The sequence below is a fragment of the Zalophus californianus genome, chromosome 15, assembly GCF_009762305.2.
Source record: "Zalophus californianus isolate mZalCal1 chromosome 15, mZalCal1.pri.v2, whole genome shotgun sequence".
Classification (NCBI taxonomy): Eukaryota; Metazoa; Chordata; class Mammalia; order Carnivora; family Otariidae; genus Zalophus; species Zalophus californianus.
The window spans coordinates 15405142-15427648 of record NC_045609.1 but is presented as its reverse complement, the minus strand read 5'-3'; the positions used below and the strand labels follow the sequence as shown (position 1 = coordinate 15427648).

Below are 22507 nucleotides of genomic sequence, written 5' to 3'. Positions count from 1 at the left end.
TGATCTATAGTTTTCTTAGTTTTTGTTTTCTTTCTTGAAGTAAAATGATCATTCTTCATTGCTGCTGAGTCAAGATGGGCACATGAGTTTGATTTGCCAGTAGAGTCCGTGTTGTTCATGTGCTTCCCCTTTTAAGTAAGAGCTTGAAGATGGCGAAGTGTAGGGTCCCAGTTACAATAGCTGAGTGCCTGCATGGAGACGCGAGTCCAGCACGCCTTCCCCCTAGGCTTCCAAGTCACGTGAGAGCACACGCCATCTTTTATTTTCCTCAAGCCGAGGAGGAAAGAATCTTAATTGTTGCCCAGAATCTGTGGCCGCATTTTGCTGCTGGTCGGCAAACCTCAAAGTAGTAAAATGTTTCCTTTAAAATATTGATAAATTCTGAATTGTCCAAATGAGATATACCTCACCTTGTGTAAAAACAATTTTGTATTTACCAAATTACTTTATAAAATAATGATTTTTACCATGTGCCCTGTCCCCGTCACATGTATATGTTTATAATCTTGAGGTGATGGATTGTTAGAAGTTGAGGACTTGTCCTCTTCTTCTTGCAAGTCCCCAAAGCCTGCTGTCTCAAGCTGTATGCCATGAGCACTCAGGGAACAGTGCTGACTCATCATGGGGAGACTTTAACGTGGTTCTAGAACAGTCCAGGGTCTGGCCCTGATATTTAAGGACCCAAGTTAGAGCAAGGGTTGCGACAACTCCCATGTCATGAGTGGGAGGAGACATGAAGTTTCCATACACAGACTCCTCTCAGCCTCTGAGAGTCAGGGGCTTACAGTCAAATGAAAGCTAGAGACAGTTTTTGATTTAATCCCAGTGTACCTTTTCCAAATCCAACCCTGGCTCTGAGAAAAGAAATAGAAGCAAGTGAACGCGGGGGGGGTGATAGGGTCATGTTTGCGTCAGACTCTGAGCCTCTCCCATGGGCCGCACTGAGGTGTAGAGGGGTCTCTTGAGGACGTGCTCAACCCCTCCTGCCCAGAAAGAAGAGACAGGTGGGGTCCGGGGTCGGCTGACAGCATGCAAGGCCCACCATGTCACTGAAGCCAAGCCGCTGGGGCCCATAAGAGGAGGCTGGGTGTTTTCAATGGAAAGACAAGCACTTGGGTCATCAGTTTCAGTTCTGAAAACGTCACTGAAGGGACAATCTCAAGTGACTGTGGCCATCACTCCCTTATATTCTTCACCAACTCTTAATCCTAGATTTGTTTTATTGTGTTAAAATATACAGAATGTGAAATTTGCCATCCTAACCATGTTCAAGTGTATAGTTCAGCAATACTAAGCACATTCCCATTGCTGGGCAACCATCACCACCATCCGTCTCTAGAACTTCCTTATCTTCCCAAACTCAAGCCGTCTACCCAGGAAATACTAACTCGCCTTCCCTCCCTCTCCCAGTGTTTGGGCACCACATGGCATCCTACTTTCCATCTCTATGAATTTGACTCCTCTGGGGACCTCATAGAAGTGGCCTCATTCAGTCTTTGTCCTTCTGTGACTGGCTTATTTCATTCAGCATCCTGTCTTCCAGCTTCATCCACATTGTGGCAAGAGTCAGACTTCCTTCCTTTTAAGGCTGAATCTGCAATAGAACTTTAAAGCATAAAGTTCCTGAAGGGTTTCTCCTTTTGCTAAGAGGACAACCAGACTGAGACCTCCTCAGAGGCTGCCGCCTGGGTGATGACAGGACTCACGGGGGAATGAGGGGGAAGCAGAACCTCCCTGACCCCACCCAGAGCAGAGCAGCTCTGTCTTCCTCATCCAGCTCTGGGCTTCCGTGCAAGACTTCACTGGGGGGGGGGGGGGGGAAGACTCTGCTGCCAAAAATAGTTTGAAAACCCCTAGAGTTCCCTCCCTCTTATCCTTTTCCATTCTACATTTCTCTCCCTGGCTAATCTTTACTGAGTAAATGTCAAGGTTTCCACCTTACCCTGGCTCTTTGAGAAGAGGTCAAGGATCTCCGCCCCTTCAGAACTCACCAGGGATGAAAAGAATGATCCCAGTCTCTCCTGTTCAGATGGGTGGGTGTTCGCGGGCACGGGGAAGGACTAAGTGCAGCTCTGGACACACAGTCCACTCAAGAAATTATTCATTCTGGGATCTGTTACTATGAGATCTGTTCAGGGACCTTGAAAACTGACTTCACACGCTGAAATTGAACTTAGTATTCCCTCCCAATCCCTACCTGCATCCCTCTCACATTGGAAGAAAAGAAAACCAGAGATTGCAGTAATTAAAAATAGAAATGCCACACCCTGAATTCCGAGCTCTCTGAATCACACCCAGATTTATGTCTCTGGTCGTAGACTTTGTGGGCTTCCTACCTAGACTCTTTCTTGTTCTTCCAAACACACCCTAAGCTCTTCCGCTTTTGTTCATTTGCTAAACACCTTTTCTCCATCTGGAAAGGGCTTCATCTCCATATCCATCTGCCACAGGGTGCACCAAAGCCCTGAAGTGATGTTTGCCATCTAGAAAGCCAACTCCACCCAGGTCCTGAAGCAGGAGAGCCAGACCTCATGCTTTTTAGAAGCCCCTCCTGATCAGCAGTGTTGGGCACCTGGGAATAGTCATCACCCTCTCTGTCTGGGGTCTTGTGAGCACCAGGGAGGATATAGCACCTTGAGTTCCTGAGTGGGGATCAGACTGCAGCTTGCCAATTACACAATCTGGGGTAACTGGTCTCCAAACTGGCCTTTAGGTGCAGCTTCATGGCAACTAGAACCCCCTCTAGCCCTTGTAGGGATGTGCCTCATGCTGGTCAGAAACTGATGATTGAGGGACTCTAGGGTTTGACCCCAACACCTAGTTTCTGCGGGTCGCTTGCCTTTATACTCTGACAAAACCTGCTGAACCACTCATCCTACGGGTCCTGAGAAGCAATCGCCATAAACTTTAAAGATCGACCCATCACAAGACCATTAAGCTATCCTGATTCCACAGAATACCTTAACCAAAAGAGCTCATTTTGTCAATGCTTATTTAATGAATGAAGGAATAGGCGGAGCCTCAACCACAGTCAAGATGGAACCCTCTTCACTGGGGGATTCCTCTAGCTCTGAATTTCCAATGGACTCCAACCAGGGCTTTTGTGCGCAGGTGACCCAAAATGAATGTACTAAGTGGACATTGACTAACAAGGTAACACAGCATTTGCCTGCATGACAACTTGACTTCAGCTTCTCACCATCCACATTTCACTCCAGATTCTCTGATGTCTATTAATTATCTTCAGCTCTGTAGCCCCAACCCTTTCCCTGACCAAGTCACCTGGTAATTGCAGCCAAGACTTGCACAGTTGATCTCCACGGTGCTTAGGTGGATTTGCAGGACATCTTTGCTGAGTGCTTTGGGCTGGCAAATGGCAAGATGCAGAGAAGCTTTCTGATCTCCCCCTGAGAAACCATCTGGGCTACTTTTCTAGTGCCTTACATCCACGTTCACCTCAGCACCCATGCTATAGGATGTGGCCATTGGCCAAAGACCGTCACATGGCTAAGCCCAGAGTCTGTGTTGAGGGGACCACACAAGGTAACTGGAAGACTTGTACACCGGGGACCCTGCAGTAGAAATTTACCAAAAATGGTATGCCCCTCATCCCTGAGGAGATTTTCTCTTCTCACCCAACACGTACCTCATTCCAGGTCATTCTGTAGAGTGGTTATAAGGTAAGCAGACATGATTCATAAATCAGCACATACTTTGGCCCAGACACGGCCCTGCTAATGTATCATAAATAGTGAGTAGAGTACACAGCCTCCATGTCCATTTTAACTTAATAGCCCAAAGCCTTACACGGACATGGTTTTCTGAGGAGACCCCACATCTCCAGCTACTCACCCTCATTATTATTGAGGCCTTATTTCCCAGACAGAAGTAGGAACTGTCAGGGAAAGAAGAGTTTCCATCTTTCCCAGACTCTCTCAGAATATGGACTGTGAGTTGGTGACAGATTGTCATGAATAACAGTGGCGGAATAAACTTATAGGGAAAAAAATGAGAACCCATTAACTGGGAAGAGTATTTTGGAGTTAAAAACATATAAGCTAATATGACCTGGGCTGCCCTGCCAGGATGGCAAGTAGATGGAGCACCCTGTCAGCCGAAGTGTTCTTATTTAGAGCCAAAGCCAGGTCCAGGAAAGACTCAAGTACCTCTTGGTCCGATAATGCTGGGGCTTTTGTTTCACAAGGGGCAAGGTCCCATGCATGAGAACAGAAGGAATGTTCCTTTCCCATAACAAAATGAGACTATGCTGCTCCCAGAGAGTTAATGCTGGCCTTAGCTCCCGGTGCTGCTTCTCACGCTCCTGAGGTAAGCGGGCTCCAGCCTGGCCGGTCAGGACACAGATGTAGAAATGCACCTTCCTCCGACTCCTGAGACTCGAGTCCTCCTCCTTGTCCCCGTTTCCTAGCACAGAACATCTGAAGGAGGGACTCGTGCCCATCGTTGGAACCTGAGGCTTCAGGCTTGAGGAGGGAGCTTCAGAAGCTCATCTCCTTGGGGAAAGTGTGACTCTCCTGAGGGAAGGGTTGGAGGGCCCAGGCTGATGGACCTGGAAGAGAGGAGTAGAGAAAGGAAATAGTGCTGGATTGAGAGACAGAGACTTGAGAAGTGTCCTCCCTTTCACACCTGAAGCGTACGGGTCCCAGCACCCACGTGGTACAAGGGAACTATGGTGGACCAAGTTCCAACATCTGCTTGGAGATTTGACTGTCTCCTTGGCCAGGAACTTGGACTTACCTCCATTGTAGTCAGCTGGGCATGGGGATGGGAGTGTAATAATGAGGCTAGGGCTGTGCCAGGAAAAGAGGGTTCCACTTAGAATCATCCTTACTGTCAAGGGGCAGAACTGTATTCCCTGCCCAGATTCCATTCCAGCGCCTCGACTAACCCACAGAGTGCCATGGTGCAAATTTAGACAAAGATGCCCCAGGTGTGGAGATGGTGGGCATCTGGGTAGATGGCTCAGTTCTAAGAGTGGATTCCAGACGCACTTTCCCCTTCATAGAGCAATTTGTGATTTGCATAACTGCTCCCCCTCTTCCTGACTGTTCCCCATAAATGACCAAGTAAGCACTTGGTGTCAGGGCTAGGTTGTAATCATCACAATTACGTCTTCCATGCACTGAGCTAGCACTTTCCTTCCATCGCCTCATCCAATTCTCCCAACGAGCAGATTGCTCCCACCTCTCGCTCCTTGCAAATGAGGGTTCTGGAGCCTTCTCGAAGTAAGTGACTTGTCCCAGAACAAACAGCGAGAAACCAGGGGAGCCCCTGCCCACCAGCCTCTCTGAGCTCTCCGAGATTGGCTCTCTGACCAAACCGGATCTCCAGAGGTGGTGTTTGTTTTCCGTTATTTTTGTTTCATTCCGCTGATTTGCTGTAAGCTGGCTGCAGATTCAGGTAAGGTCATGCCAGAAGGTCATGCCTGACAAGCCCAGACTCCTTCCGGAGGCTCACCGTCTCCCCTGCAGCGCCTCCTTGGTCTTGTGCTTGCTTGTGCCTGGAGTGGCCCGGAGGGACAGAGTGCAGGGACCGGGGGACCAAACTTTCCTCCCTCACTCTTGGTCAGGTCCAGCCTCCTCTCAAACCCCAGAGGCCGCATCTGCTTTCCTGTCACCCCTTTCCGTCTTCCCCTAGATGCCCCATGTGAGCCATATGCGGAGCATCTTAACTCCAGGGACACCTGAGACAGAACCCTCCACTTTTCTGCTTCTCTCCACTCTGAGCAGAAGCCTGCTGTGACAGATCACAAGGACAATGGCTTCTCCGGTGTCCTCACCAACAAAGAAATAGTCACTAAACCATTTGGTTTCACGGCCCCTGATTTTCCTTGTCAAGAATCCCCTACAGGGTTAGGTAGGATTCCCCTCTGAGGGAGCTGTGTGCAGTTCCTCGGGCCCCTGCATGCCTTTGCCTCCCGACAGACCGTCTCAGAAGCAGGTAAGACATGTGCCCGGGTGTCTGTTTACATGTGTATGCATGTCAGCTTTTGATTCACAAATATTATCAAATCATTGTCTGTGTTCATGCCACTGTTAATGAATAGGTTGTATAGACACTAAGTTGGTAAAAATAATGCTATCTCTCAATAATTCCTAAGAAACCAAAGTGATGAGTATAATTGTCTTTCAGGCTCTCGTGCAGCTCTCCACATGGAAGTTCAGAGGGGCAGAGGGAGAGAGAGAAGCAGGCTCCTCACTGAGCAAGGAGCCCAAGGCGGGACTCAATCCCAGGACCCTGAGCCGAAGGCAGATGCTTAACTGACTGAGCCACCCAAGCATCCCTCAAAGATACTTTAAAAAAAAAATTGAGGTGCTGGATGTCTTAGTCAGTTGAGCATCCAACTCTTGATTTTGGCTCAGGTGGTGATCTCAGGGTTGCAGATTAAGTTCCAAGTCAGGCCCTGTCCTCAGCGGGGAGTCTGCTTGAGATTCTCTCTCTCCCCTTGCTGCTCCTCCCTCCCCCCTCAAATAAATAAACAAATAAATAAAATCTTTAAAAAAAACACTCAGAACTGAGTCAAGCTTAAGTCTAGTGGACTTCCCAGCGTAAAATGTAGTTCTGATTAGATTGAAATGATTTTCTTAAAATAATACCAGAGTTACACTAGATGGTGATTAGAAGCAGTTACATTTAGGCAGGAAGTTCCCCAGCTCCCTCGCCCCTACCCTCCCGCCCTCCCTGGCTCTATCTCTTCCTTCCTTCCTCCCTCTCTGTTTTCTCTTTCTGTCCTTGTCATACTTTCTCTCATAGAACATTTATTGGTGATCAACTCCACGCAGAGCGAACCTTCAAAACTTGGGTACTTTCACTCTTACCCAATTGCATCTTTCTTTAAGACAGCTAAAAAAACTAAGAATCACATAAATAAACTTCTATACATGCCCTGGGACCTGGGGAAGAAGGGCTAGAAATAAAGAGGCCAATTTTGTGGATTCCTGCTGACCTTCAGCGAGCTGGAAGCTTCCTGCTCCTGTCCCAATCTAATCCCACTGCCAACCAAAAAAGAAGAGCTGATGCAATTGTTTTAAAAGTAAAACTCTAAAATGTGCTCAGCTGTTTCTACATCTCCCTTTCGAAACACCTCAACAAAAATAAAAGGTGACAATTTGGGTCACAGAAGAGGCAAAACCCCAAAGACACGGAAATAGAGGTTGTTTCTATAATTAATTTCTTGAGAAATAGTTTCTGATCAACTCCCTTTCACTGCTAGCTGGAAGAGAATGAGCATGAGATGTAGAAGAGAAACCATAAGATCTGTTTTGTTTCTCTATTTTTACCATCTGTGTCCGGACATTGGGCAGACCACTTCTGATAGCAGGGCCTCCCTATGGGACACCGAGAGACAGCCCGACAGGGTTGATTTAATAGGTAGTCTGTAAATATTTATCAGCAAGCATTTTCTGTGCATGTCTACCAATGGAGAGCTCTGAATTCCCAAACTCTTTAAGGCCACGCTTATGACGATCTCCTCTCTCCTTGTGGGTACCAGACGTGGGCTCTATTTTCCACGGAGTTTGAGTTTGCTGGCTCTCCTGTTAGTACTTACACCAGCAGATGTCGGTCGCCCTCCCCAGGCTCACCTTTCCAGCCCTTCTTATTCCATCAGGGTACTGTCACCGTGGGCAGCCTCTAATTCACAACCTGTCTCTTTTGGCTGTTTCTGGGCTTGATCTGCCTAAGCTTTGTACTGGAGCCCATCACTCCGCATGAGAGGATGTTCCTGAGGAGCACTACGTTACCACCTTTTGTCCCTTTCTTCAAATGGAAATTAGTTCTGTTATGAAATCATTGGGTGACATATCATGTGTTCCCGTCTGTGATCTCATAGACAATTGTACATTAAAAGAAAGCCTTGAATACAATGGCACCCGAGCTGAAATCCTCCTGTTATTTCTCAAAGACAAGGACAAAACCCAAAATGTGTCAGAAAATATTGAGAACAAACGGCTGATTTTCATTAGTGTCGGATGGCCAGCTCAGCACTGCTGGGATTCCAGGGGCTATAATTTAGCTCCATGCTAAGTCAATTGTATTAAACGCTTCCTTTTTGGCCCATTTTCATGGCTGGAGTGACTGCCTCCTATGTGTTTTGTGTGCAGTTTCTTTTTGAATCAGCTGCCTGCCATTTTGTTCCAGTTCACGGTGTCTTTAGGGCCAAAGATAGACTGTGAGTCCAAAGGACACGTGAAAAGCGATGCAGTTGAATGACAGTTACATTGTTCGTAAGGTCCTGAGGTCAGAACTGGACATGATAACTTTTCATTCTTTGCACCTATCTCTGGCAATTCATACATAGCCAGTGTGTTCAATTGGTCAAAGTCCCATTTATTTCATGGGTTAGTCCTAACTACTCACAGACAGGATGCTTCTTTGAACCACAGAATGTCAGCCCTGGAAGAAATTTTGAAGATCAATTAAACCAGCTGACTTTTTTTTTTTTTTAGATCAGGAAATGAAAGCCCAGAAAAACAAACTGCTCAAGATGATTTACATCCCTCTTTGGTTTGCATCGCAAGTCATCAGTATGTACCAACTGCCTCAAATGGCAGGTATTGTTTTTTTACACTTCTTTGAACTCATTGCAGAGACCAGCATGGAAGATAACCCTACTCTATTGGGTGCACATATATACTTGGAGAATAAATAGTAACAACAGCTACTATTTGTTGAACTTGGGCTATGAGAGTGGTTTGATTATGTGATCTGCCATCCTCAAAACAACTCTGCAATGTGTGTGAAAAATATATTGCAGGTGAAGAAACTGAGCTTGAGAGAGCTTAAGAAACTGGCTGAAGGTCACACAAATAATAAATCACGGAGGTGGGTTTCCACTCAGTTCTTTCAGCCCCAGAAGTGCATACTTCTTCCACAGTATCATTCTGACACGTAAGCACTGTAGGTTTTCAAGATGCAGATAGAATTCTTAGGATTTCAAAAGAAGCAACCTGGTTCAATTTGTGTGTCTCTCCTGACAGTTGTGGGACCTAGACTTTAATATTAGCTTGAGAGAGCTGAAGATTCACAGCTTGTAGACAGCTTAGAGCAGAGACTATCAACAAATCAAATAAAAAAAAAAATACCGTTTACAAGTCTGGGGGCTGAAGGGCCATGAGTCTTGGAGGAAAATACGGTTTCATGTGTACTGGCTCGTGTGGGCTGTAATTCTGTATTACTAAAGTTACTTAGAATATGGAAGTTAGAAGTATGGGCACTAAATAATTAAAGGGTCTTGAAGATTCACTGGTATCTTCTATAGGGGCACCTTGACAAACAGGAATGGCTCTGTTGGAATTAAAATTCCAAGCTCCCTGGGGCACCTGGGTGGCTCAGTCAGTTAAACATCTACTTTCGGCTCAGGTCATGATCCTGGAGTCCTGGGCTCAAGCCCTGCATGGGGCTCTCTGCTCAGTGGAGAGTCTGCTTCTCCCTCTCCCTCTGCCCCTCCTCCTGCTTGTGCTCTCTCTCGCTCAGTCACTCTCTCTCTCTCAAATAAATAAATAAATAAATAATCTTTAAAATTCCAAGCTTCCATGCATGTGAGGAAGAAGGGGTTCTTAAAACAAGGGCAGAGTTTTTCCAGTGTGGCAGGCAGAATCATGGCCTCCACAAATGTCCATGTCCTGGAATCTGGGAATACGTTAGGTCACGTGGCAATGAGGAATCAAGATTGCAGATGGAGCTAAGTGTGCTAATCAGATGACCTCGAGACGGAGAGATTATTCTGGATTATTGGAGTGGGCCCTACATAGCCACAAGGGTCCTTATAAGTGGAAGAAGGAGGCAGAAGAGGAGAGGCAAAGGGAGTTGTGATGCTGGAAGCAAGGTCGGAATGAGGCGATATGGGGACTCAATATGCCACAGCTGGCTCCAAAGATGGAGGAAGGAGCCAAGAACTAAGGAATGCGAGTAGCTTCTATAACCTGGAAAAGGCAAGAAAACACATTCCCCCTTAGAGTCCCCAGAATGAACACAGACCTGTTGAAACCTTGATTTTAAGACTCTGATCTCCAGACTATAAGATACTAAATTTGTGTTGTTTTAAGCCGCTAAGTTGTGGTAATTTGTTATAGCAGCAGTAGGAAACTAATACATCCAGTCTCACTACTTACTCATAAAACTGACATTAAATATTGGAAAAGGGGCTGGGTTAGGATATTGGTTTGGCTGATAGAGATCAAAATAACATTAGCTTAAATAAGATAGATATTTATTTCTCTCACGTAAAAATCCAAACTGACAGGTGTTCCTGGATGTATCTCCACTTAGCTCCACAAGGTTCTCCAGAGACCCACGCTCCTATCTTGTTGATCTGCCATTCCTCAAGGGAACTGCCCTCATGGGCATGGGTGAAAAGAGTTCAGCACTATACTCCAAACTTTAAAAACTACAGGGGAAAGGGAAGACGTCCTTCTTAATGAGGGCACGAGAGGAAGAGAGAGACGAAGCAGGAAAAGAGCAGGCAGCCCCACCTCTTGAAGTCGAAAGACCAGAGGTCACATCCCAGCATTCTTAGAATTATCCCTACCCAATCTTTCTGGATCAGGCTGATGAACTTGGCACCAACTAACTGGGAGATTCCCGGAATAGCTACCACTATCCCGTAAAACGTAGCATACGCATGACTCTAAATTGTCCCTCTTAATGTTTACGAGCTATTGGATGGTATCCCATGATATCAATTATGTCTGGGACCAGGTAGAATTTATTTTTTTTATTTATTTTTTTTAAAGATTTTATTTATTTATTTGAGAGAGAGAGCATGAGAAAGAGCATGAGAGGGAGCACGAGAGGGAAGAGGGTCAGAGGGAGAAGCAGACTCCCCGCTGAGCAGGGAGCCCGATGCGGGACTCGATCCCGGGACTCCAGGATCGTGACCTGAGCCGAAGGCAGTTGCTTAACCAACTGAGCCACCCAGGCGCCCGGGACCAGGTAGAATTTAGATTGCACAGCCCATCCCTCAAAACTCCAGCCAGCTTCCTGCACAGACTTTTGTCATTTGATTAACCTCGCAAAAACGTTCACCTGCATTTCATGAGACTGAATTTTTTTTGGATGGCGAGCTTTGACTGTTTATTTCCTTTAATCCTCACAACAACTGTCTAAGGGAGATACTGCTGTTATTCCCATTTTACAAACGAGAAAACACAGGCAGAGAGATATTTAGGAATTTTTCCCCCAAGTTTACACAGCTCATGAGTCGTGGAGTGACATTTGAATTATCAGGCATTCTGGCTCCAATCCTTGAAAAGTTAAGAATGGATCCTGGAGGAAAATTAGCAGCTTTTTCCCAATGTTCTTGGATTGTTGGGAACCAAAGGAGACTGTGGTACTATGTAATTTTCTAACAAATGGAAATATAAACACAGATCAAAAGGTTGTAACCACTTGTTCAGGGCTGACAGCCAATATTAAAACTGCTTGGAGAGGATTATGGGAAGATGTCAGATTAAGAAACACCAGGAATCTGTCCCTCCTTCTAGACAACGACACTGGCTGCATCTGTCTGATGTGACTATTTTGGAACTTTGGAGTCTATTGAAGGCTCACAACTTCCAGGGGAAGGCTTGGATGTAAATTGCAGTTAATTTTGGTCAATTTCAGCTCTTAGCATAGTGGCCACTACTCATCTCCCACCCCCAGCCGTGTGGCAGGAGTGGTACATTGTGTTCCAGGATCAGCTTGTGCACAGTATGGAGAAGCCAGGGTGGGGGAAAAAAAGGACCCTGAACTCCAAAACCAGGGGTCTGTGCACTGATTGCTGGTTGTTGCATCCAATAACAGAAGTGGGGATAAAGAGGCAGATAGTCACTGTAGTTGCACCTCTCCTTCCTGTTGCAAGCCCCTCCTCATCCAACTGCAATGACTGCTAGGGAATTGAAAGAGCCAGTATCTTTCTCCCGCTCTTCATTCTTCTCTTTTTCACCCTTCGAGAGTCAGGCATTAAAGACTAGGACATTCAGGGGCGCCTGGGTGGCTCAGTCGTTAGATGTCGGCCTTCGGCTCAGGTCATGAGCCCAGGGTCCCGGGATCGAGCCCCGCATCGGGCTCCCTGCTCGGCGGGAAGCCTGCTTCTCCCTCTCCCACTCCCCCTGCTTGTGTTCTCTTTCCCACTGTGTCTCTCTCTGTCAAATAAATAAAATCTTTAAAAAAAAAAAAAAAGACTAGGACATTCAAAAGCAACTCCATACATGGGGAAAATTAGAAAATGTCAATGCATGCCCAGGGTTAAAAAAAACAGGTTCAGAAATGACCTAATAAGACCTTAAATTTACACTTCAGGCTGACCCTTGGCACAGATACAGCCTATAACAACTAAATACAATCAACAACAACAACAAACTACAAACCCCAGAAAAGGGAAAGAATCTGATTTCTAGAGTTAACATGCTATTAGATCCAAACGTCCAGTTTGAAGCAACAAAAAAATCACAAGATACACCAAGGGGGGAAAACACCCAGAAAAGTATGCTCCATTCAAAGGAAAAAAAATAAATCGGTAGAAAATGTCCCTAAAAACAACGTGATGGCAGGCATACTACACAAAGACTTTAAAAATAACCGTATAAAAGATGCTCAAGAAACTGAAAGAATTTGGTAAGTTCTTTATGGAGCTTGGATACCAACCCTTTATCTGAAATGTCATTTGCAAATATCTTTTCCCATTCCTTGGGTTGCCTCTTAGTTTTATTGACTGTTTCCTTTGCTGTGCAGAAGCTTTTTATCTTGATGGTACAGATGTAGTGAAAAGAAGGGCCATATGCACCCCAATGTTCATAGCAGCGATGTCCACAGTAGCCAAACTGTGGAAGGAGCTGAGATGTCCTTCAACAGATGCATGGATAAAGAAGATGTGGTCCATATATACAATGGGATATTACTCAGCCATCAGAAAGGATGAATACCCACCATTTACATCGACATGGATGGAACTGGAGGGGATTATGCTAAGTGAAATGAGTCAAGCAGAGAAAGACAATTATCATATGGTTTCATTCACATGTGGAACATAAGGAATAGGCACAGAGGACCACAGGGGAAGGGAGGGAAAAATGAAGGGGGTGAACTCAGAGAAGAAAACAAACCATGAGAGACTCTGGACTCTGGGAAACAAACTGAGGGTTACAGAAGGGAGGGGGTAGGGGGATCGATGACCAGGTGATGGGTATTAAGGAGGACACGTGCTATGATGAGCCCTGAGTGTTAAACACAACTAATGAATCGTTGAACAGTACATCAAAAACTAATGATGTATTATATGATGGTTAACTGAACATAAAAAAACAACAACAAAAAGAAAATGTGGAGAAAGTCAAGAAAATGAAGTGTGAACAAAATGGGAATATTAATAACAGACAAGATAGACTTTACATTTAAAAAGTTTATGAGACAAAGAAGAAGGATATTTTATATTAATAAAAGGTTCAACACAGCAAGAAGATATAACTACGTAAAGATGTATGCACCTAATAACCAGACCATAAAAACACAGGAAGCAAAAGCTGGCAGAATTGAAGGGAGAACTAGACAGTTCTCCAGTAATGGTTGGAGAGTACTATACTCCATCCATTCTCAATAACAGATAGAACAAGCAGACAGAGATAAGTAGGAAAACGGGATTTAAACAACAATAAGCCAACTAGACCTAACAGACATATCCAGAACACTCTACACAACAACAAAAACTCACACATCCTTCTCAAGTACACGTACGACAGTTTTCCAGGATAGATCGTATGTTCAAGCACAAATTTAGTCTCAATAGATTTTAGAAGATACATATCACGTAAAGTGTCTTCTCTGACCAAAATGGGATGAAGTCAGAAATAAAAAACAAAAGGAAAACTGTATCATTCACAAACTTATGCAAATTAAACAACACATTCTTAAGCAACCAATAGTACAAGAAAGAAATCACAAAGGAAATTAGAAAATGTTTAGAAACGAATGAAAATGGAAACACAACATACGAGAACTTATGGGACACAGCTTTTATTAATAGCTATAAAAGTTTACATTACAAAAGAGGAAAAACCTCAAATCAGCGACCTAACTTTATAACATAAGGAATAGAAAAAGAACAAAGTAAATCTGAAGCTAGCAGAAGGAAAGGAACAATAAGGATTAGAGCAGAGCAAAGTGAAATAGAGAATGGAAAACAATAGAAAGAATCAACAAAACCAAAAATTGCTTCTCTGGAAAGATCAACAAAATTGACAAACCTTTAGATTGAAGGACTAAGGAAAAAGAAGACTCAAATTACTAAAATCGGAAATGAAAGTGAGGACATTATTGCCAGTTCTACAGAAATGAAAAGGATGATAAGGGGCTACTATAAACAAACTGTATGCCATCAAATTGGATAACTTAGATGACATGGACAAATTCCTAGAAACACGAAACCTACCAAGACTGAATTTTGAAGAAATATACAATCTGAATGACCCTATAACTATAAGGATATTGAGTCAGTAGTCAAAAATCTCCTCAAAAAGAAAAGCCCTGGGGGCTCCTGGGTGGCTCAGTTGGTTAAGCATCCGACTCTTGATTTTGGCTCAGGTCATGATCTCAGGGTCATAAGATTGAGCCCCAAGTCGGGCTCCACACTGAGCATGGAGCCTGCTTAAGATTTTTTTTTTCCTCTCTCTCTCCCTCTCTCAAAAACAAAAAACAAAAAACAAAAAAACAAAAAAAAAGAAAAAGAAAAAAGGAAAGCCCTGGACCAGATGGCTTCACTGGTAAATTCTACCAACCATTTAGAGAAGAACTAACACCATTCCTTCTCAAACTTTTCCAAAAAATTGAGGAGAAGAGAACATTTCCTAACTCGTTCTATGAGGCCAGTCTTACTCTGATACCAATTCCTAAGTCACTGCAAGAAAAGAAAGCTACAGACAAATATATCTTAAGAGCTCAGACGAAAAAAAATCTTCAATAAGCAACAAAAATTCAGCAGCATCTAAAAGAAAATTATGAAAATTCCATTTACAATAGCATCAAAAAGAATAAAATGCTCAAAAATTAATCAAGGAGGTGAAAACTTGTACAATAAAATCTATAAAGCATTGCTGAAAGAAATTGAGGAAGACATAAATAAACGGAAACATATTCCATGTTCATGGACTGGAAGACTTAATAATGTTAGGATGTTAACACTGCCCAAAGTAATCTGCAGATTCAGTGCAATCTCGAACATATTTTATGCAGAAGTAAGAAAACCTATCCTAAAATTCATATGGAGTCTTAAGGGAACCCAGTGGCCCAAACAGTCTTTACAAAGAAGAACAAAGCTGGAGGACTCCTTCTTGACTTCAAAACTTACTACAAAGCTATAGTAATCAAAACAGTGCCGGTGCTGCCATAAGGACAGATGTATAGACCAATGGTCTCGAATTGAAAGCCCCAAAATGAACCCTTGTCTATATGGTCAAGTGATTTGCGGCAAGTGTGACAAGACCGTTAAGTGGGAAGAGAACAGTCTTCTCAAGAAATGGTGCTGGGAAAACTGGATAGTCACATGCAAAAGAATGCCTAATGCCACATACAAAAATTAATTCAAAACAGATCAAAAACCTAAATGTGAGTCCTAAAGCCATAAAAATTTTAGAAGGAAGCATAGGACAAAAGTTGCACGACATTGTTTTTGTAACAGTATATTGGATATGATACCAAAGGCACAGGCAACAAAAGAAAAAATAGACAAATTCAAGTTCATGAAAATGTAGAAATGTGCAACAAAAGACAATGCCAGCAGACACTTGTCAACCTGCAAAATTGGACGAAATATTTGCAAATCCTATGGTAAGGAATTAGTATCTAGAATATAGAGAGAACTCCTAAAACTCAATGAGAAAATGTACAAAGGACTTGAGTAGACATTCCTCCAAAGAACATTTCTCCATTTGGCCAGTTAGCAAATGAGAAGAGGTTCAACATCACTCATCATGCAAATCAAAACTACAATGAGATGCCACCTCACACCCACCGGGATGACCACTATCGAAAAAGAAAAAAGAAAATCTCAGGTGGTGACAAGTATTGGCAAGGATGCTGAGAAATTAGAACCCTCATGCACTGTTGGTGGGAATGTAAAGTGATACAGCTGCTGTGGAAAACAGTGTGGCAATTCCTCAAAAAATTAAAAATAGGACTACCATGTGATCTAGCAATTCCACTTTTGGGTCTATCCTCAAAAGAACTGAAAACAGGTCTTGAAGAGATATTTGCACATATTCATACAGCATTATTCACAATAACCAAAACGTGAAAGCAATGTACGTGTCCACTGATGATGAATAGATAAGCAAAATGTAGTTATATCCAAACAATAAAATATTACTCGGCCTTAAAAAGGAGGGAAATTCTGACACAGGCTACAACATGGATGAACTTTGAGGATGTTAACACTAAGTGAAACAAGGCAGTCACGGAAAAAGACAAATACAGTATGATTCCATTTACAAGAGGCACTTAGAGTAGACAAACCATAGAGACAGAAAGCCGAAGTGGAGATGGGGAAAAGGGAATGGGGAGTTGTCGTTTAATGGGTAAAGAGTTTCAGTTTTCCAAGATGCAAATAATTCTGTAGATGGATAGTGGTGATGATTGTACAACATTCTGAATATATTCAGCACCATTGAAGTATACACTTAGAAATGGTGAAGATGGTAAATTTTATGTGTATTTTATCACAAAAGAAATTAGAAAAAAACTCTACTGAACCATTATCCTGTCAGATGAGCCCCTGAATGACAAAGAGAGGAGACACAGTAATTTAAATAATGTTTAAATATTACCTCTTTGTCCTGGATACCAGACTAGACACTTCACGTGTTTCAGTGAAGACAGCCAAGGTATCCTATAGCATGGGGTTTAAAAAAAACTCACGCTGCAATTTTCTTTCCCAGATGAGAGTCTGAATATTTGAATTAGTCAACTTTTTCTATGTAACAAACCACTCCAAAACTCAGTTGTTAGAACAATAGCCATTTATTAGCACACAATGTTGTAGGTTGCCAATCTGGGCGGGGTTCAACTGGTTGGTTTTCCCTGCTGGACTTGACTGGGCTCACTCATATGTTGGTGATCGGTCCACTGCCATTAAGGCCCGGTTGCTGAGGGGTGGGCTTCTGGAAACTGCACAACAGAAATGAAGGGGCTATGTTGTTGCCATCCCTCATCATCCAGTAGGCAAGCTTGGGCTTATAAACACGGTACGGAAAGGCTCCAAGTGTAGCAATGGGCCAAGTGCTTCTCAAGCCTCTGTTTCTGTCGCATTTGCTACTGTCCTATTGACCAAAGGGGGCCACCTGGCTAGCCCAGACGTAAGGGCTGGAAGACTTCATCTCCTGATGGAAGGAGTTACAAAGCCACACACAAGGGTGTAGATAATAGGAAGGAGACCTTGTGACTATTTGCACAATTTACCACAGTATTACAAGTGAAAATAGCCATGGCCCCAAGAACAAGGGAGTATTTCCTTGGCAATATCTCACACTGAAGGTGGGTTTTATCAACTGAAAATACGAAGACAGCTTAAAATGCTGTCCAAAGCATTCATGCTTAAATAACCCACCACGTTAAAAAGAGAAGCGGAGAACTCCCACGATATCATTTCACTAAACCGAACATGGTCCCATTTACAATGGAAAGCTGAGATGCTCTTGAGATAAGACCATGGATAATGGGAATCCGATCAAGATGTCTGTTTGTCTTATCTCTCCCTTCTTTTAACATTTAGATCCACTCTGAAAATCCCAGGGTCTCCACCACACATTCTGAAAATCCATCTCCGTGGCAGGGCCGCTTGGCAAAGATGTGAGTTGGCCAGCCCCTTCTGAGCTCAGGCTAGAGGCAGTCCGCCTTGGCAACACTCCTGCTTCTGTCCCTAATCTCTAAGGCTCAGTGGCCAGAGTAGTTAGATGTTAGAGAGGCAGGCACCCCACAGATAAGAGCGTTGACCAGCAAACCCACTGCCAAGCTGCGAATGTTTATGTCAGGTTGAATGAAAAAAATAATTGCCTGTCAACACACTTAATTGCATTTGAGAAGCCTTGTGCCCATCTTTCTTTTTGACAAGGTGTGCTCAGATTTCTTTTCTTAGATCCAGAACTCTCAGCTGATACTGGCTTCCATCTGTGCAGGCGATGGACAAGCTGTCACTGACCCATCAGACTTGGGACGGTGCCGGGAGACCCTTCTAGGTCGGAGGAAAGTTGGCAATGGAAAAGGGAGCATCCGAGTTCCTGAGGTGAGTGGAATTTTATTTATTTACGTACCACTCTCACAAAAAGGGGATTTCAGGTGGCCTCTGAAAATATATGTATAACAGAATTTAAAAAACAAATCGAAGTGAAGGGAAAATAGGAACAAAAAGAATTAGTGAAACAGTAATTGGGCACAGAGTTTCCTTTTAGACAAGTCAGTCGGGAAAAATATAACCCAGTGGCCATGAGATATATAATTCAGTCAGTTCCTTAGGGGAAAAGCATTTCTTCTACCATCAGACTTTGAAACATATTTTTCCCAAGGGCCTTTACAGAGAGAATGTTGTGTGTGGACAGGTTCCTCACCAACCTCCTAATGTAAATACTGGGATGGCCAGTGACACGGCTGGAAGTCAGGGACCCCTGAGGTCCGGTGTGACATAGATGGGCCTCCTCAGCTCAACTGCCGATAGGCCCCACCCAGGCAGTCAGGGCCCAGAGGATTTGAATATGCTGACCCATTTCAAGGGGCATGGAAAAATCATTAGCAAGGGTTCAGCCTTGCCTGTGGAACCCTGAGGGATTTTTGAAAAGGTAGCAAGGGTTCTTTCAAGGTCACCAAAAACTGGGTTCCTCTCCTTAGAAGAGAGACATTCACCTGAAGGCCAAACACAAGTATACACCCTGGGATTCATAAAGGGAAAAGGTGGATTGCCCGACATGAGCACAGTTGCGATTGGGGACATCTGCCTTCCCTGGGGCACACTGGTAGAGAGAGGTCTGCCCAACCACTCCTGGAAGGTTCTAGACTGTGCTTCCTTGGGGAAGCTGAAGTCACAGACTACAGGGAATAGGGTGAGAATGGGTGAGATTGCCTCAGGAGGCTCCTGAGCCCCTGGATGACTCCAGATTTCTAGTTCTTAAGGAGGAATAGAACATGCAGGCTCAGTGCAGGCTCAGAAGTCGGACACACCTGGACTCCCAGCATTATCACCGTGGGCTGTGTGGACAGAGCAAGAGACAATCTTTTGAACCCTGGGCTCCTTCGGTGAAAACAAGTTATGTATTTGCTACAATTACCCCAGGCTTAAACAGAAAGGGTGTTATTCATCTCACACAACCAGAAGTCCCAGGGAGAGCGCTACAGGGCTGGTGGGATGGCTCAGCTGCAGCATCAAGGACTCAGGCTCTACCTTCCTTTTCCGCCATCTTTGATTTGTACCCTTCATTCTCCTGACGCCCCTCCAGGCCTGGTGTCTGAAGTCCAGGTCGGGGGAAAGCAGAAAAGACAAAGCCTTCGGCTGCAAAGCTTCATTATTTTCTCCAGGGGAGAAGAAATTTCCGAAATGCTTGGATCCATCGCATTAGTCCGGATGTCACCTGGTCATCCCTAGCAGCAAGGGGGTCTGGGAAGCTTGCTCTGTTTGCTGCCAGCCTTGGAATTAGAGAAGGATGAGGGGAGGGTCAACGGGGCCTATAGGTCATCCTTTCTCATTGCCAGTCCACAGCCAGTAACAACATCACTGTCAAAGAGCTGTCTTTCAAGCATTTAGCGCACTTATCGGGAACATGGTAAGGACACAATGTTACCATTGCTCCTGCCACAGGGCAGAGACCCAGACATCACAGGCTTGGCCACCCGGAGCCGAGAGATTTGTCCACCAAACGTCCCAGATTCTCCAGATGGGTCTCTGTTTACAAATTATTTGTTGTCTAAACGTGTATTAGATAATGAATCCTGATTTGGGGTTCAGAAAACAGGACCACCACACCGAGAAGCAGTGCTGGTGACAAAGGTTGACACGAAGTTAATGGACGGGGAATTGACATCAAAGCCCTGGCAATGGGAGAAACCTATCCCGGAGGTATTTCTATATAGAAATTCGGCAACATAATAACTGAAAACAAAGGCTTCGAATCTCTTGGGAAAATCTAGGCCTTAAGAAAAGAATAGGGTGTTTCTTTCTTCACCCAGTAAATATTTTGGAGAGGAAAAAGGATTTTCTTACAGAACCTATTACTAACTTACCAGAGCTAGGATCCAGAGCTCTGAACTTCAGTCCCCTCCCTCACCCACTGAGACTGAATATAAGCCCTCAGGGCATGAAGATTGTGGAGCCCCTTAGGATGCAGCCCCTGAGGGGACAGGGTGGGGACCACAGTGAGTCCTGGGATTGGGCGCTCTTCCAGCCCCTCCCCTGTCCCGGGGGTCGGCTGGAAGCCTTCCACGCTTCCAAGCTGCCTTTCCTGGAGGGAGCTAGACCCACCCCACTCGGTGGTTGGGAAACCAGGGATAGGAAAAGTTTCTTCCACCCACCTATGGGTTGCTGGAGCTGCCAGCCCTGCCGTGGCTGAGTGTGGCATTGTGGTGGGGCGTTGTGGCAATTTCTGCCCCGAGGCCGTGTCTCTGCTACACTTGGAAACTTGATCTCTTGCTTTGTTGGTGCAACAGTGGCCTTTTCAGTTCTGTCTGGAATTCCAAGTCTGCCCTGCTGATTCCGGAAAGCTGAGGAGGGGCTGGGGAGATAGACTATATGTAATACACACATACAGATTAGAGAAGAAATTTACAAGATATGGAGTGGTGTTTGATTAGTTGAGCCAGCCACAGCCAAGCAAGAGGGCCTGTTTCTGGCGCTCCACCACCTAGAAGCTACTCTCTTTCTGCCAAAAGCCAGACCAGCCCCTGTCACCATTCCAGCTGTTAAACTATGGAGACAGAAAGGGAAAGCTGAAGACAGGAAAGCATTTCCTGGTAATACAAAACAACTGCAGCTTACCCTTGAGACAGAATGCACAGAAAAGCCAAGACAGGATCTCCTCGATGCTGCTAATTCAGGAACAGAAATCACCAGAATCTGCCTTTTGCGGGGTCCTCCAAGCCAGCTCAGCCCTGCCGGGCATTACAACCCACATGCCTCTAACGGTTGTTAAGAACCAAGCTCCCTCATTCCTCTCTCTTGAAAATACAGAGAAGTGTCATTTCCGTGCCTGCCTGCATGGACGGGGTTCCCCAGGGAACACAGAGGAGAATCGCCAAGACCCACAGCTGGGATGAGGAGAAATAGGAATTTGGAAGGGCTGCACTGGACTGTGTATCACATCTCACTAGACGTCTCAGTGATTCCTTGGTGAGAGGGGAGGCAGAGCCTGCTAGCTGCCCTCTTCTTTTAGCAATAGAACCACTGAAGTCCATCCTAATCTCTCTGGCTACTCAGGGTAAAGACTACTGTAGTCTGCAGTGTCCTTTGCTGCTTGGTGTGGTTATATGACTGAATTCTGGCCAATGGAGTGTGATGTATGACTTCTGGAAAAAGTCCTTAAGATGCCAAGGCATGCTTTTCTCTTCCATGCTTCTGCTGTCTGGAATGAACTCATGATGTGATGACTGGGGCTGGGGCAGCCACACTGGACCAGGAAGTGGCTTTGGGATTGAAGGCCACATTTGATAAAGCAGCAAAATAGGAGGAATGTGGATCACTGAGGATTTTAGGAAGTAGAGGAAACATCAGATTTGGACTACCTACCTTGAGTCTTCTTCTGTCTTATTTAAGTCACTCTTTTTCTTTTAAGATTTTATTTATTTATTTATTTATTTATTTAGAGAATGTGTGTGGGGAGTGGGGGAAGAACTGTGAGAGAGGGAGAGAGACAATCTTAAGCAGGCTCTACACCCAGCGCAGAGCCCGACTCGGGGCTCAATCTCCTGACCCTGGGATCGTGACCTGAGCCGAAACCAAGAGTCAGTCAAGCTCAGATGACTGAGCCACCCAGCTGCCCCTTATTTAAGTTATTCTTATTGGGGGTTTTGCTGTGCTACCCTTGAATCTATTCACAACCAGTATGAAGGGGGTTAAACTCTATGCTAAAATCAAATTGTATATTAGTTGTCCTATGTGCATATGTGTCTACATACAGATACACAATTACGAATGCTTGAGAAGCTTCTTTAATTTAACTTAAACCTCTATACAATAAAATGAATGATTGAACCATACAAGGTCTTATACACATACATATGCATGCTGACATCAGTACTCTGGTAAACTGCACATGTTTTTTGTTTTGTTTCGTTTTTTAAAGATTCTATTTACTCACTTGAGAGAGAGAGAGATAATGAGTGGAAGGGGGCAGAGGGACAAGCAGACTCCTCGCTGAGTAAGGAGCCTGATGCAGGGCTCGATCCCAAGACCCCGAGACCATGACCCGAACTGAAGTCAGATGCCCAACCGACTGAGCCACCCAGTCGCCCCAACTGCATCCATTTTATTCCATGGTGCGTG

At 44.6% G+C, this 22507-nt stretch overlaps 1 long non-coding RNA gene across 1 annotated transcript; it reads right to left on the bottom strand.

Moving 5' to 3' along the window:
* Positions 1–17008: 17008 nt before the first annotated feature.
* LOC113923819 lies at positions 17009–21136 on the bottom strand. Its single transcript, XR_003520424.2, has 3 exons — positions 21005–21136; positions 20542–20741; positions 17009–17154 (listed from the first exon to the last, which is right to left on the bottom strand). It is a non-coding gene; the product is annotated as an uncharacterized LOC113923819 (long non-coding RNA).
* Between the last annotated feature and the right edge of the window lie 1371 nt (positions 21137–22507).